Source organism: Capsicum annuum, chromosome 7 (assembly GCF_002878395.1).
Source record: "Capsicum annuum cultivar UCD-10X-F1 chromosome 7, UCD10Xv1.1, whole genome shotgun sequence".
In the NCBI taxonomy this organism is placed as follows: Eukaryota; Viridiplantae; Streptophyta; class Magnoliopsida; order Solanales; family Solanaceae; genus Capsicum; species Capsicum annuum.
This window is the reverse complement of record NC_061117.1, coordinates 44,819,016-44,834,923: the sequence shown is the minus strand read 5'-3', so window position 1 is coordinate 44,834,923 and position 15,908 is coordinate 44,819,016. Positions and strand designations below refer to the sequence as shown.

General features: G+C 35.8%; 1 non-coding gene across 1 annotated transcript; it reads right to left on the bottom strand.

The window, feature by feature from the left end:
* Positions 1–324: 324 nt before the first annotated feature.
* On the bottom strand, positions 325–430 carry LOC124886286. The gene has a single exon (XR_007043372.1). It is a non-coding gene; the product is annotated as a small nucleolar RNA R71 (small nucleolar RNA).
* Positions 431–15,908: the final 15,478 nt, after the last annotated feature.

The following is a 15,908-nucleotide window of genomic DNA, read 5'->3' as shown; positions in this document are numbered from 1 at the left end:
TGGTAGAACTTTTGTATTTCCCTACCGAGGGAAACGGAGTATTTTATGTCATAAGTTTAATGCTCCAATTGCTTTATATGAAGGGCTTGTTTAGGGGTCAAGTTCATGAAGACCCAAACTTGCACTTGAAGAATTTTATGGAAGTATGTGCTTCTTTCAACATTGTTCACTTATCACAAGAGTCCATACGGTGGCCTCTTTCCATTCTTACTAACGGGTCAGATGGTGTTGTGGCTAAGATCTCTACCCCTGATTCCATAACCTTGTGGGTCAAACTTATGAAGACTTTCTTGGATCAGTACTTCCCACCCTCAAATATATTACAATTACGAGATAGAATAATAAATTTCCATCAATTCCATGGGGAGCCTTGGTATGAAGCATGGGGGAGATTTAAGGATAAGCTTATAAAATGACCTAACCATGAAATTCAAAATAAGATATTTCTCCAAATATTCTATAGGGCATTGGACCAAATCAACAAAGCCATAATGGACAATGCAATAGATGGATCATTTTTTAAATCATCGTATAGAGTTGCATCAAATGTGTTAGATCAAGTGGCTAGTTTATCTAGGGGTTGGCATATTAAGGATGCTGAGGTGGCCGTAGGGGCTCCCCTCATCCTTTGTGTGTCAAGATCAAATATGTCAAAATAAGGAAAGAGATATAAATATGATTAAGGTGATGTCACACCTTGAACTTCTTACCAAACATGTTGAGATAGTATTATTACCTAATTATTCAGACGGTTTCTATGTTGCCTCTTAAAAGCAATGTGGGAATCAAGGTCGGAACAATGAGAATCAGGGAATGTCTCAATGCGAAAAAAGGGGTGCATCAATAAAGATATTTTGGCTCGAATCTTAATAAGAATCGAGGGGACCGACAAGATAATAAAGAAAATGAGGAATGACTTCTCCAATCCACATCAAATGGTTGAGTCTCATTAAACCACCATTTAACAATTAGAGGAAAAATTGAGTCAAATATCGGTGTACCTCATTGAAATACAAAATAAAGAGATGCCGAGTGGTATGGTGAAAAATTCTATTGTCACTTAAAGTGAAAAAAACTATTAGAAAGGGCATGGAGCTTGATAATGATCACGACGAAAGAGAAAATAATGAGTAAAAAACTACGAAGAGAAAGAGGCCGAATGATAATGAGTTAAGGCCAAATTAGGCTATCCCTAAAAATTCAAAGATGAAAGAATGTCAAATTGTCTCCATGTCATTAATCACAATTCCTTCCCCTTTACCTCAACGGTTCAAGAAAAAGGGGGAAAATGCCAAGATTAAGAAGTTTCTTGATAAATTTAGCAATCTGTCCATCAACATTCCTTTGATAGAAGCCTTGCAAGAGATGTCGAGGTATGCTAAATTTATGAAGGAATTGGTATAAAAAAAGCAGCTTGTGGAGGATGACATAATAGAAGTAACTCATCATTGTAGTACAATTATGTCAATCATGATGGCAAAGAGGAATAAATACCCCAATGCTTTCACTATCTTATGCACCATCAAAATGTTCAAGTTTGCAAAGGCCTTGTGTGACCTCGGGGAGAGTGCAAATTTAATACCATATGCCATATTTTAGAAGCATGTATTGGGGAAACTGCAACCTACCATGATGATATTTCTTATGGCCGATTGCTCCATCAAGAAACCTATCAGGATACTTTATATGTGCTAGTTAAAGTCGACCGTTCATCTTCCCAGCTAACTTTGTGATTCTTGATTGTGCTTTAGACCTTTAAATACCTATTATTCTCAGAAGGCCATTTTTAGCCACCGAGAGAGCATTGGTGGATTTAAAGTATGGCAAGATGAAGTTCGCCTAGATGAAGAAGAGGTTTTTTTCAATGTATGCAAGTCTATGAAGCAACCAATAGACTTGCAAGTAATTTGGTGATTGATGTCATTAATGGTGAGGTGACGAATTATGCTGATATGAGTTTGGTGGATGATCCATTGATAGGATTCTTATGGAATTATGAAAGAGATGAATTCAAAGCGTTCGATGAAGTCATTGCATCTTCAACGAGACTTAGATCTTATACCAAAAATCCGATAAAGCTGGACCTTGATCTTAAAAACCGTGAGAGCCCACCCGCAAAGCCATCCATTTTTGAGCCACCTAAAATTAAATTGAAGCAATTGCCGACCCACCTTAAATATGTGTTCTTGGGGATGGAAACACTTTGCATATCATTATTACAAGTTATCTCGAGACCTACCAAGTGGAATCTTTGAAGTTGGTAGTAAAAACGTTTAGTCGATCCATCGGATGGACAATTGTGGATATCATAGGAATAGCTCCTGATATTTCTTCCCACAAGATCAAGCTAGAACAAGATCATGTGCCAAGTATGGAATATCAAAGGAGGCTAAATCGACCCATGCAAGAGGTGGTGAAAAAGAAACTTATAATATAGCTTAACGCAGGAGTCATCTATCCAATCTCCAATAGCACATGGGTAAGCCCGATGTATTATGTTCCAAAGAAAAGTGGCATTATGGCAATTGTGAATGAAAAGAATAACTTTTTCCTCATTCGATCGGTCGGGGTGGAGGGTATGCATGGACTACTATAAGTTGAATTCTTAGACTGAAAAGAAACATTTTCCTATATCCTTCATGGACTAAATGCTAGACAAGTTAGTCGGGTGGGGGTGGTATTACTTTCTAGATGGTTATTTAGGGTAAAATTAAATTTGTATTGCCCCAGAAGACCAAGAGAATACAATATTTACTTTCCCCTATGGTACATTTGTATTCAAGCGGATGCCCTTTGGTTTGTACAACGCACCGATAATATTTCAACGGGTGTATACTATCAATATTTGTGGATATGGTTAAGGATTCGATGGAAATCTTCATGGATGATTTCTCGGTTGTGGGAAACTCATTTGAGTCGTGTCTTGAGCATCTTAGAAAGGTACCTGAGAGATGTGTGTAAACCAACCTTGTCCTCAATTGGGAGAAGTGTCAATTTTATGGTCAAAAAGGGTATTGTCTTGGGCTATAAGATCTCGAAGAAGGGTATAAAAGATAATTAAGCTAGGGTAGAGGTAATTGACAAGTTACCACCCCCACTTCCATAAAGGGTGTTTGGAGTTTCCTTGGGCATGTCGGGTTCTATTTGCGATTTATTAGGGATTTCTCCAAAAAAGCTCATCTAATGTGCACACTTCCTGAAAAGGAGGAAAATTTTAATTTTGATGATGCATGTTTGAAGTCCTTTAATTTTCTCAACGATTTGCTTATATCAGCTTCCACTCTTTTGGCTTTGGATTGGACATCTCCATTTGAAGTGATGTGTGACACAAGCAAAATTGCTTTTGGAGTCATGTTGGTTCAACACAAAGAAAATTTATTTCATCCAATCTATTATTCAAGTAAGACCTTGAATAATGCTCAACGTAACTACACTGTTACAGACAAGAATTATTGGCGATGGTCTATGCTTTTAAGAAGTTTTGCTCCTATTAGTTAGGAACGAAAGCTGTGGTTCACACGGATTATGACGCCCTTAAATACCTCATGGTGAAGAAAAAAGCTAAGCCGTGCTTAATTAGATAGATCTTACTTTTGTAAGAGTTTGATTTTGAAGTAATGGACCAAAGCGGTTGCAAAAAACAAGTGGTCCACCATCTTTCACGTCTTGAGGGTAATCATGAAAAACATGGGGAGATTGATATTGATGAGGCTTTTCCTGATGATCTAGTCATATCAATTTCAAGAAAGTTAAACCGTGGTACGCCGACTATGCTAATTTTATGGTGAGTGGTGTACTCCCTAAGGATTTTAGCTATCATCAAAGAAACTGGTTCTTGTTTAATGTAAAAGAATATTTTTGGGATGAACCCTTTCTATTTTGGGAATGTATGGATCGTATGATTAGGCGTTGTCTTATGGAAGTCGAATGAAAGATATCTTTGATGCATGTCACTTCTTACCTTTTGGTGGTCACCATTGGGGAATTTGAACTGCCGCTAAAGTTCTTCAATGTGGTTGTTATTTGCCCACCATTCATAGGGATGCTATTGAGTGGGTAAAAATAGGTTATTAATGCTGAATGCAAGGTGGTATCTCGAGAAGACATGAAGTGACCCTTAAATCGAATCCTAAAGTTAAACTTTTTGACGTGTGGGAATTGATTTTATGAGCTCCTTTGGTAACAAATATATATTTATGGTGGTTGATTATGTTTTTCCAAATGTGTTAAGGTTGTGGTACTTTCGAACAGTGAGAGCGAAAGCATCACTTTCTTCTTTAAAAAATACATTTCTGCAAGATTCAAAATGTCGTGGGCCATAATTAGTGACGGAGGATCACACTTTTACAGCCGTATATTTGGATCCCTTCTTGACAAACATGGGGTGGATCACAAGGTGTCTACCCCATACCACCCCCAAACAAGCGTCGAAGACGAAGTTTCCAATTGAGAAATCAAAGCTATACTTGAGAATATTGTAAGTATAGGTCAAACTAATTGGGAAAGGTAGCTTGATGAGGAACTTTGGGTATATAGGATGACTTACTAAACACCTATTGGTATGTCCCCCTACTAATTGGTGTTCGGAAGGCATATTACTTGTTTATCGAGCTTGAGCATAAGGATTTATGGGCATTGAAGAAGTTAAATATGAATTGGGAAGAAACTTCATGAGTTGGAGGATTTCCGACTCAAGGCCTACGAAAGTTCTACTTTGTATAAAGATAAAATGAAGAAATGGCATGATGCTAAGATATTAAAGCAGAAATTTCATGTAGGCAATAGTGATGCTAAGATATTAAAGCAGAAATTTCATGTAGGCAATAGTGTGCTTCTTTTTAACTCTCGTTTGAAGCTTTTTGCAGGAAAGTTTTGTTCTAAGTGGTCAGGGCCCTTTTTGATTTTGATTGTTCACCCTAGTGGTGTTATCAAATTAGAGGATCGTGAGAAAAAGAGGTTTCTAGTAAATGGTCAAAGGGTGAAATACTATAATGTAGAAGGCCCCGAGGTAGCCAAGGTGTAGTTAGTGCATTTCAAAGATCCTTAATGTTGATAAAGGAGTATCATACCGCAATGTTAAATTAGGCGCTTGATGGGAGGTAACCATCGTTTTGACACTTATTACATTTTTGATGTTTTATAGGTATTTTGACATAAGTTGGTTGTCCAAAAAAGCAAGGTAAAAATAGAATTGGGAAGTTGGCAGCTATGCAAAAAAATAGAGTAAAACAAGGAAAAATCAGTCTCAGTTACCGCAATCGTGGTACATGGGCCGCGATCGTGGTCTACAGATTGCGATAATCTAGGGATATTTGTGTTGCTACTTAAGATAGTCTTTTTAACCCTTCTACTTCTTTTATATGCTTCAGTGAGGACACTTTAACTATTTAAGTTGGGGGTGGAGTTGTGTTGGTGGTCGGTCATCGTAATCTAAAAGTCTCACCCCAAGAATAGAGATTGTTGTGTTTCTTTTGATTGATTTTAAATGATCCTTTCCCTATGATAGATAGAGTGATGACATTCTTAAGGAAAATTCATCGTGATTGGGTTTTGTGCCATAGATGCAAGGGAAGTTTAAGTACCTCTAGCATTGGAGTTTTGGGATCGCCCTTATACCTATGGTGAAGTCTAAGTAGCCATATGGTTTACCCTCATGAGAGATAAAATGTGAGATAACGGCTTGGTTTGGTGCCATCAATAGCAAATTTTGCGTGGTGTCCTCCGTTCAAATTTTTTTGAAAACCAAGGGCATGGATGTGAATAATTTTGTAACAATACTTTACCTTCTTTTGTGAATCCAAAGTCTTTAGCTTGTATTATTTGGCAAATACTTTCTTTTGTCTTTAATAGGAAATGCAATTGAGCCTCCTTGAAAAGTTTGCATTGTCATGTGTAGTAAGCATAATTGTGTATCTCTCATCCATACTTGTATCATCTAGAACTTGCCCCGTCAGTCTCTCAAGGCTAATTGTGATTATGTTTGGTTGGTGAAATGATATTAGGCCTTCTTTGTGAACATAGAAACCCAATTTAACCTAAATAGCCTACCCATACATAGAATAGTATTCTTAGTTACCCATTTTGAGCCTCTAATCCTTTATTTGGCAACCACATTACAAGCCTTAAACCATTTAAGGTTTATCCCTCTTTTGAAACCTACCCTCCTTGAACTTGGAAAATGAAACTTGAGGTCAAATGCCTAAGTTGGGGGTGGTGATTATTGGAAAAAGTGACAATTCTTCAATGGGCATAAAGCCTTTCACTTTGAATGCTTTCCCCACTGCCATTTTGGAAAACATAAAGAGAGAACTTTCAATTTGTGTGAGAGAAGAATTGTATTAAATCTTCTGAGAGAGATAATTTTAGTTGTAATTGAAGCTTGGAATTTTGGGATTACTCTTGCTTTATTTTTAATTGAGAAAATGAATGTCAACTTGGGTAATTTTCTTTTTCCTCTTGTTATGAGTAACTAAATATCTAAACAGGGATTATGCTTGAGTAGGGTGCAAATATGTGTGGGTTTATATAGTTTAAATTCTTAGTTGATTGTGGTGGGTTTTACAAGTACTTGATTTTTAAATTGAGATTTGTAGGTGAAAGCCCCAATTTTCCCAAAATTACACAAGAGGGATGTGGGGTGAATAGCATTTGCAAATATAAATAGTCATTAGCTTATTCCTTTACATTGTCTTAGAAATAAGGATGGATTGTGAGTTGGCCATGTCTTGGGCATTTTTCTAGAAATAGGAATGTCCAATTGAGGCCTAGGGTGGATTTGTTTGCCACATCCATGACGTATCTGAAAGGATTCATGGGTGATATTTTTTGTGTTTGATTGAAAAGCTAGCATCAAACCCCTAACCTAGCCTACCCATATAGTCATCAACCAGAATTTATATTTGATTACCATGAACCCATGCACTATTTGCCACTACGAAGACATAATCCCAAGACTCTTTCCTATTGAAATTTTATCTATAATTTGGTGCTATAATTTGGTAGTTCCAGTAGTTTCATTTAAACAATCTTCCAAACCATAACCCCCACCCCCCCAAATTTTAAATTCATGTTTTACTTTATGTCTACATTGCGGGTAATCACTTAGTAGCTCTCAACACCCATAGGATTTGAATACTAATTTCACTCCTCGAGGATTCGATACCAACTCAAGTTGGGTTATTATATTTGACAATGATCTCCTTTCCCATGATGGAGTAAATTGAGTGTGATCGGGGTATACAGAGGTTGTGCGACAACCTTATGCATCACATCATCATCATCTTCGTTGCATTTCATATACTGTGCATATTCTGTGTTGTATTTTTGTTCTGGACTCGATTTATCTATTGTTTTTCTTTCTCATACTTATGTTTGGTATATATGTATGTTGTAGAACTGTAAGCGGAGACGGCATGGGCTACTGTTTTGGACATTTTCTGATTGCAGGTGACGTGCCCATATTATATACTTTATTTTCTACTTTGCTCGATCGGCCTATTATATCTCCTGAGTATAAGTGGACCGTAATCATTCCTGTTGTGCCCTTTTGGTGTAGATCGTGTTGTGAGTGCGCCACACAATAGCTGATTCAGGCTATATTTTGAGTATTTTCAAGGTAGAGGCCGGTCTGTGCTTCAAGATTTGATCTACTACCTCCTTGTGTTTAGTTTACGTCTTGTTTTCGTATTCAGAGATAGATTATGTTCCTTTTGGACTATCAGTTGTATATTTTTTATTCAAGATGTACTTAGTTGGTTCTTACACCGTGACACCAGATTTTGAGGTGTTATGGTATAGTTGTTGTGTACTTTTCCTTTATGATCGTAATTGTGTGGTTTGGCATTGTTCTTGAAGCCTTACCTTGGGATTTGGTGTGGTTTTTTTCATTTCATATCAGTTTGGGTAATTGACTTACTTGTCGAGGTTTGTCGCGACAAAGGCCATCCTAACCTTTGTTTTGGATCGTGGCAATTGCATCACCCTTCCACGATGACAACAAGCCAGTTTAATGTAAAATTTTATGGTTCCTAAGATAAGAATGCATGTCCAGGTTTAATGTTCTTTCATCGTTGGCTCAGCTTCTTTCAAGGAAAAGATAATCAGAGAACCCCATGGACCAACCAATCAAAGAACCACATGGACCAACCAATCGAGTTTTGACTATTTCTTCATTCTCATTACAGTAATGAGCTAACAACGGAATTAGATCCCTGGTCTAAGATCCGACCAACAAGCCAATCGTTGTCACTTCTGTGATTTTTTATGGCAACATGTTAACCTATAAGATTGTTTCTAGATCTACGTACATGTAATCGTAACACCTACCCACCAATCTATTATTCACACGAGTTCTATCAATAAGAGCTCTACAAGGGTTCTATAAATCCTCATGTATGTGCTCTTCAAAATTGATCGTACACGGACAAAGCAAGTAACCTTAAAAAGATTGATAACAAGACCCGAAATAAAGAAGAGAACGCCTAGCAGAACATAACAACTACAACTGTGATCGACGTAGAGTATAGCACTCTCAAAAAAGAAACCCCATAAGAAAAGTAATCCAGAAATCAAATGGAAGATATTTTAGAGATGGGATTGATGTATTGGTTTGTATAGGCTATGGGAGAGTATCAGGAGGTGTTGCATAATCTACTTCTGCTTACTACAACTTCTACCTATATTTGTCTCCACTTTAACTAAAGTTTTCCATAAAGAGATACATCACCTCATCAGTTTCTTTTTGTTTTCTTGTGATTGATTTCCTAAGTCTATAATATCATCCACTCGTTTCACAATCTCATAGGAATCGCGAGGTTGAGTTTTCCTCACTACATTTCAACGTTTGTTGGAAATATCATTAGCATAAAACCCTTGAGATTCTTGATTCGCAGACTCCACTTGTGGGAACCTACTGGTGTTGCAATTGTCTCCGGATTAAAATTTACGAATTCGTACTCATCTTTCTTAAACTTATTTTATTTTATCATACACAACAAATCAATTACATCGAAACATCAGTCTTCTAAATGTATACATGATTCCTTCTAGCCTACCCCAAGATCGAAGTAAGTGCTTACACAAAACAAAATGCAAGCAATATACTTACGACACAAGATCATCCAAATAGTCGCTTGTGACTAAAAGGACTGCTTGTTGGTAGTTTGTGTAAGATCATGAATTTATGTTCCTGCATTTAGAATGAAATATTAAGACAGTTTTTTTCAAAACGAAGAAGCAAAAGCTATAATCCAGATACACCTATGAAAATACATTCTTGAGTGAAAATCTTATGTCACTTAAAAATTTCAGCAAGTGAAAACATTTTATTTTTTAATATCTATGAAAATTGGGGAAATACTCAAAAAGGTTACAGATTGCTCTATTGCAAGGGAAAAAACTAAACTATATATGAAGCGATCATAACATGAGTCGAATCCTCAATATAGGTACAAGTATACACCAAAAATACTATCAAAATGAATTTTTTTTGGTGAAATTTTATTGTAGGTCTCCAAGTTGTGAAAAAATTTCAGATGTAAAAGAAAAATTTAATAGGAGTAATTGGACATAAAAGAGCGTGTCATTCATGAAGTAATTATCCTTTTAAGAATTGACATGCACTCTGTATGAAACATGATTCTTCAGAAACATAATACACTACAAACTAGGGCAGATAATTATCAATACACAATACACTACTAACTCTTTCTTTCAATTTCCTGCAGATAATTATCAAACACAAATACATCCAAATCCCATGAACTTCAATTTACGTACAACCATTTTTAGCCACTCATAAACTCCAAAACAATCTCTTGCATCCTATAAAAACACAAAAACATACAACTCTACTGTTTTTAAGAATCAAAACCGACTATCTCCAGAAATTCTCTTCAAAAAAGACTTATTTTTTTCATTTTTTCCTTTACATCTTCTTAACAGATTGCATAAGTTACTATCAATTATGAAGGAGGAAATTACGGAACGTCTATGAAGCTTTATCCTAATGAAAAACGAAAAAGATGCGGTGTCTGAGTCAGTAACTCAATGTAGGCGGAAATACTTAGTAGATGCTACCCTTTTGCTTTAGCTTCCACGTTTTGATTGTACTGATGTGAGAGCAGTTAGTTTCATGACCGTCAATATAAGTGTTTGAAATTTGTTGTGGCTTGTATCTAGTTACCCAAGTATCAATTTGCATGAGGATGATATGTTCCATAAGATAGTAGGGAGTTGGATTAGCCTGATGTTATTTACCTAATTAGCGTAGGATTTGAGTTTTCAGAATGAATGGATCATTATTTCTCTTTGATTCAAAATCCTGAGCATGAGACTTCTTTTCCTAAATCTTGATTATGGTGTGTATCAGAGTTCATTTTTGCAGTTCAAGTGAATATGTCATTTAGCGGTTTGACAACTTTTGGAACTACATTTTTGTCTAAGTTTGAGTGTTCTCAAATACTGCATCTTGTGAGTTATGATACTTCATTATACTCATACATAAAATAATTAGAGCTTTCTCATAAACTCACCAGACTCTGAACATCTTTTCCCAACTTTTCCTCCTAATCATGTTAGCTGTTGGAGCACATAACATTTGTCGATACTCCTGGAGTTATATCTGGTGAAAAACAACTAACACAAAAGAGCTATGATTTTACAGGAATAACGTCCTGGATTGCTTCTAAATGTGATCTCATTCTGCTTTTGTTTGATCCTCACAAACTTGATATAAGTGATGATTTCAAGCGTGTGATTGCATCTCTTCGAGGTCATGATGATAAGATACAGGTGGTTCTGAACAAGGCTGACCAAGTTGATACTCAACAAGCAGGCTTACACTTTTGTTTTTGGTCTGTCATGTTTTCTACCCATTTCTAGACAAAGCTACAAGTTGATTTAATTATTTGTGTCAACTGCAGCTTATGAGGGTTTACAGAGCATTGATGTGGTCTCTAGGAAAGGTTCTAAATACCCCTGAAGTTTTGCGTGTCTACATAAGTATGATCTCTATATTCTTACAATCAGTTGCATTTTGGAAATTTCAATATCTGAGATGTGTCAAGCTTGTGTTAGACTATTGCTAGTGGAAAAGAGATATTGGTTACACCTTATGAAACTTGACTTCTGATTTGCGACTTGGACCATGTTTTCTTAACACTGACCGTGGTTGGCTCCTGGTAGGGTTTTCTAAGGGTGGGGGTGGGGGTTACTCTGTCCAAAAAAAAGTGATGGACCAAGATAAGGTCCGTGACTATGAGAAGCAAAATAATAAATTACTGCAGCCCGCCAACTGGGGAATATATCGTGTATAAACAGCTGATCTACTGATGACGTGCAAGATTACTCGTATTAGAAATTGATAGAGTTGTAAATCACTCGTATAAATATCTCGAATTTGTCAACGCCTTCTATAGGCTATTTTACAATGTGATCAGTCTTCTCTTTCTTTTGCTTTTCAGATTGCTGAATGCCTTCAGAATTATCTTGAATTTAGTGCTCCGCTTATTCACCTGATGCAAGTCTTTTTTCATCTCTCAAGGATGATGGTGCATGTTTTAGAATTATTGACAGCTGGGAGCACTCACGCAGATATTCTTTTGCATGAAGAGCATTCCAACCTGGAGGGAGTTAGCATAGAAGAACTGCATAGAGTTGTATATGCACAAGTTTTGTCTTCTCGTGCTTAGACATGGCAAGTATGTGTGGATGCAAACTTGGGCAAATAAATGCCTTTTTATTGTACTTGCACCATTTACTTAACACTCATTTCCCAAGAAACAAAAAAAACTATTACTTGAACACTTTATTTATCTTCCTGTTCGTGTGTAAGGTTCAGATTTCACCCTAAGGAAAACAAAAAACATGGGTGAGATTCAACATGTGTACAGCGTATGTCCCCCAAAATTTATGGGAAAATAACATTTTGATGCTTCTGGATTATAGATAATGTTTAACTTACGGCTTCAGTTGAACCTTGGAACAATATCTAGATACTGGAGAACTTTTACCTATTAACACTCTTACACAGTTTGGATACATCATGGAATTTTATAATCTGCTTTTGCTGAGAAGTACAATTTTATACAGCATAGTCAGATTCTATTAAAGGTACAGTTTCCAGGGTGGCTTTTCTTTTGATTCCTTGCTCTCATGATTTTTCTCTCTAATATATATTGCTCTGCAGCCTCATTTTAATTTAATGGTTCCTTATTTATTCCTGCTTGGTTAATTTTGCTTTTCTCTGCAGAGTATAGAGATCTGTCATCTGTATGAACTTGACACCATAAGTTCAAACATTTTGAGGGTTTGTCATGATTTATTCATATTGACCATCTTTAATTTCTAAGCGGTAGTTACTCTCTTAAGCGCAATAATAAAGATACTCTGATGTGATTTCCCTGTAATTTTTGTGACCGAACATACAAGCGCTTCAATTTCACCTTGTGTTTCATATTTTTCATTAGACTGCTGGTGTGCATCACTGGAAATATGGGAGAAAAGGCTCTAGTATCTTCTGGCTGCAGCAAGCTCAGGATGAATTCCGTTTAAACAGAATTGCCAAACATTTATTTGATTTCTTTGGGAAGTCAGCTTCTGATGAAGGAATCAAGGTTGGTATTACTTGGTTACATTGGTTGAGTACCTTGTATATTTTCTTAGTACTTGTATAACTGTGTTAACTTCTGTCTTTAACAATACATGTTTATACCCATTTCTCTAAATTGCAATTTTTTGCAGGTTATGTTGCTTGAGTGTGTTCCTTATTATTTCTTTTCTCCAAAAGGAATACATTCTTTAGATTGTTGGTTTGGTAAAAACAGTGCATTTCAGCATGGGGTTGACTTATAATCTTGCTCTTTGTATTTGCATATTAAATCAGCCATTGAATTGAGCACATCTGACTCTGACAAGGAGAAGTTGCAGGAAAGACTAGCTAAGATTTCAGGGGGTGTTACTGAAATGCATGTTTAAGGGATCGTTCAGAACTTTTTGTAAACTTATGTCGACTCTTATTGCTTTGTTATGTTTGTGCAACACCTATAGTCCGTTGCAATAGCTTTCAAAATACCATTGCAGTAGGTCCCAAAAACCGTTGTGATAGCCTAAAAAACTATTGCAATATTATAAGAAAGTCGTTGCAATAGGGTTCTGAAAACGGTTGCAAACTGTTGCCAAATATCTATTGCATCAATTAGAAACCGTTGCAATAGAAAAAATAAGTGTTGCACCAGAAAGAAGAATAATTGTTGTTATAGATAAGTCTATGGCGACGATTCTGATTCATTGTAATTGAAAAAAATAAGTGTTGCATCAGAAGGAAGAATAACCGTTGCTATAGATGAGTCTATGGCAACGGCTCTCAAAACCGTTGCTAAGACCGTTGCTATAGATCCATGGCAACGCTCACATATGGGACACTTACTAAACTGTTGCGGTAGGTCTATGGCAACGGTTTTTGTATTTATTGAAACTCTTTTTAAACCGTCGCCATAAGGTTAATTTCTAGTAGTGATTAGAGCTTAACTTTTCTGATATTAAAGCGAGTTTGTAAGACTGTGAAGTAAGCATTCTTGTCAAAATAATTACAGATAAAGTAATTAACTTATAAGGTTTAAAAAACACCATATCAAGGATTGTGGGTTATCCCATCAGGGTGAGGATCATAAAAGTGGAGAAGAATTTCTTTCAGTTTGTTTTACAAACAAATAAAGTATGCACAAAGTTCTATTTGGTACCCCATTGCTATTCGTCAAATACTTACTAAATGTTCATGCTTGGGAATCGAAACTAACAAGTGATTCAGCAATTTTAATGTGTCTAAACTTTGGCTTCAACTGTGGAGCGTTCCTTTACATTGGATGTCAGGAGAAGGGGGATAAAAGATTGGACACTCACTAGGAGGAACAATAGACATTGTGATTTAGGAAAACGAGAATAGAGAGGTAAGCATATGCGAATTAAGGTAATTATAAACATAAATAATGTACTATTGAGGGAAAAGTTAATTAAATTAGGTCACGAAACAAAATGGAGGGAGTTTGGGTATGAAAATTTATCTTATGTTTGCTATTATTTCGGGATACTAGGAATCAATAAAAAAACATGCATTTCAAGGAAAAAAGATGTACATTCAGGGAATTTGAAAATAATCAATTTTAGTGCATGGATGAGGGTGAAAAATCATCTATTCATCAATGAGCATTCAAAATGGCAAGAGAGGAATGAAGCTTTGGATAGTAGCAAACAACATCATATAATAAAGCCTAAAATGTATAGGGATGAAGGAAACAGTAAATCGTTGCATCAATTAATGGAGGAAACTAGATCCTCGGGTATGGTGTTTTTAAGGGAGACTAAGAATCAAGAAAGCATGATGTAAAGAGTTCGAGGACAGTTGAATATGCCGCATGTAATTATTATTATAGACCCGATTGGACTTCCAGGAGGGCTATGCTTGTTTGGGAATGATGAAATTCAGGTATGCCAGAATCACTCGACTTTTTTTTACAATGAAACATATCTGCAAGATATAGCTGTGAATAGTAAATGTTGGCATGTTCTTGTATACTTAAGTACTGATAAAGTTATTCGCAGAAATCAATTTCAAGAATTTTGTATATAATCTAATAGTTGGGGACCAATGTGGGTTATGGATAGTGATTTTAATGACATTAGGGATTACTCTGAAAAAATTGGAGGTAGAGTTTGAAAGGATCTTTTCTTTACAAACTTTAAAAACTTCTTATGGGAGTTTGAAGCTATAGACGTAGTATTGAAGGGAAAACCTTGTACTTGGTGGTAATTCAGATAAAATGAAGGGATAATTCAAGAAAGACTTGATAGAGCTTTAAGTTCCCCTAACTGGAGACTTGAATTTAACCAAGCTAACATCACTCATTTAGAAATAAAGGCCTCTGACCACTTAGATTTGCTTATAAACTCTGAACTGGTCTTATATAAAAGATAAAGAGTCTTTTTGATAAAAAGTGGAGAGAGAAAAGGAAGAAGTGAGCATGATGATAGCGCAAAAGTGTAATAGAAATTTAGAAGGTACTGAACAATCTGTAGTGAGCTTCAAGTTTAAAAAAATGTAGAATTGCACTACTAGCTTGGCTTTAGGATAGTAAAGAAAACTCTAAAACAATAATTCAACAGATTATAGATAGAATGGTTGAGCTTAATAGTGATACTATACTTTTTGATATAAATAAACTGAAGATGCTTAGGAGAGAATTAGGTTAGAAATATAAGTATGAAGAAGTCTATTGAAAGCAAAAGCGTAAAGCGTTGTGGCTCTAGGAGGGTGATAAAAATACATCTTTCTTTCATATGAAAACTATCCAAAACTGTAAGTGTAATAATATTTAAGGGCTTCAGTTAGAAGTTGGCCAATGGATCTCCGAGCAACAAGAGATTGTGAAAGAAACAGAATGTTTTTATAAGAACCTTATTACTAGCTCTAGACCTTCCAACTTTGATATTATTTTGAGTTTAATCCATCTTCTTAGTTGATAACTCTATGAATGATAGTCTTACTAGGGATGTTATGAATGAGGAGATTAAAATGCAACGTTTGATATGCACCCCTTAAAAGCTCCTGGAGTGGATGATATAACTCTATTTTTCTTTCAGAAGTACTGAAAGATTTTATCAAGTAATATTTGTGAAGTGGTTAAAAGTTTCTTTCGTTCAGACTATTTAACTCACTCATGGAACCAAACTCTTATTAGTTTAATACCAAAAATAATAAATTTGAGTGTTATTAGCCAGTACAGATCCATTAACTTATGATCAACAGTTTATAAAATTATTGTCATGACTATAGCTCCAGGCTCAAAAGATAGCTTTCTACTATTATTTTTCCTAATCAGTCGATTTTTATTGATAAAAGACAAATTATGGAT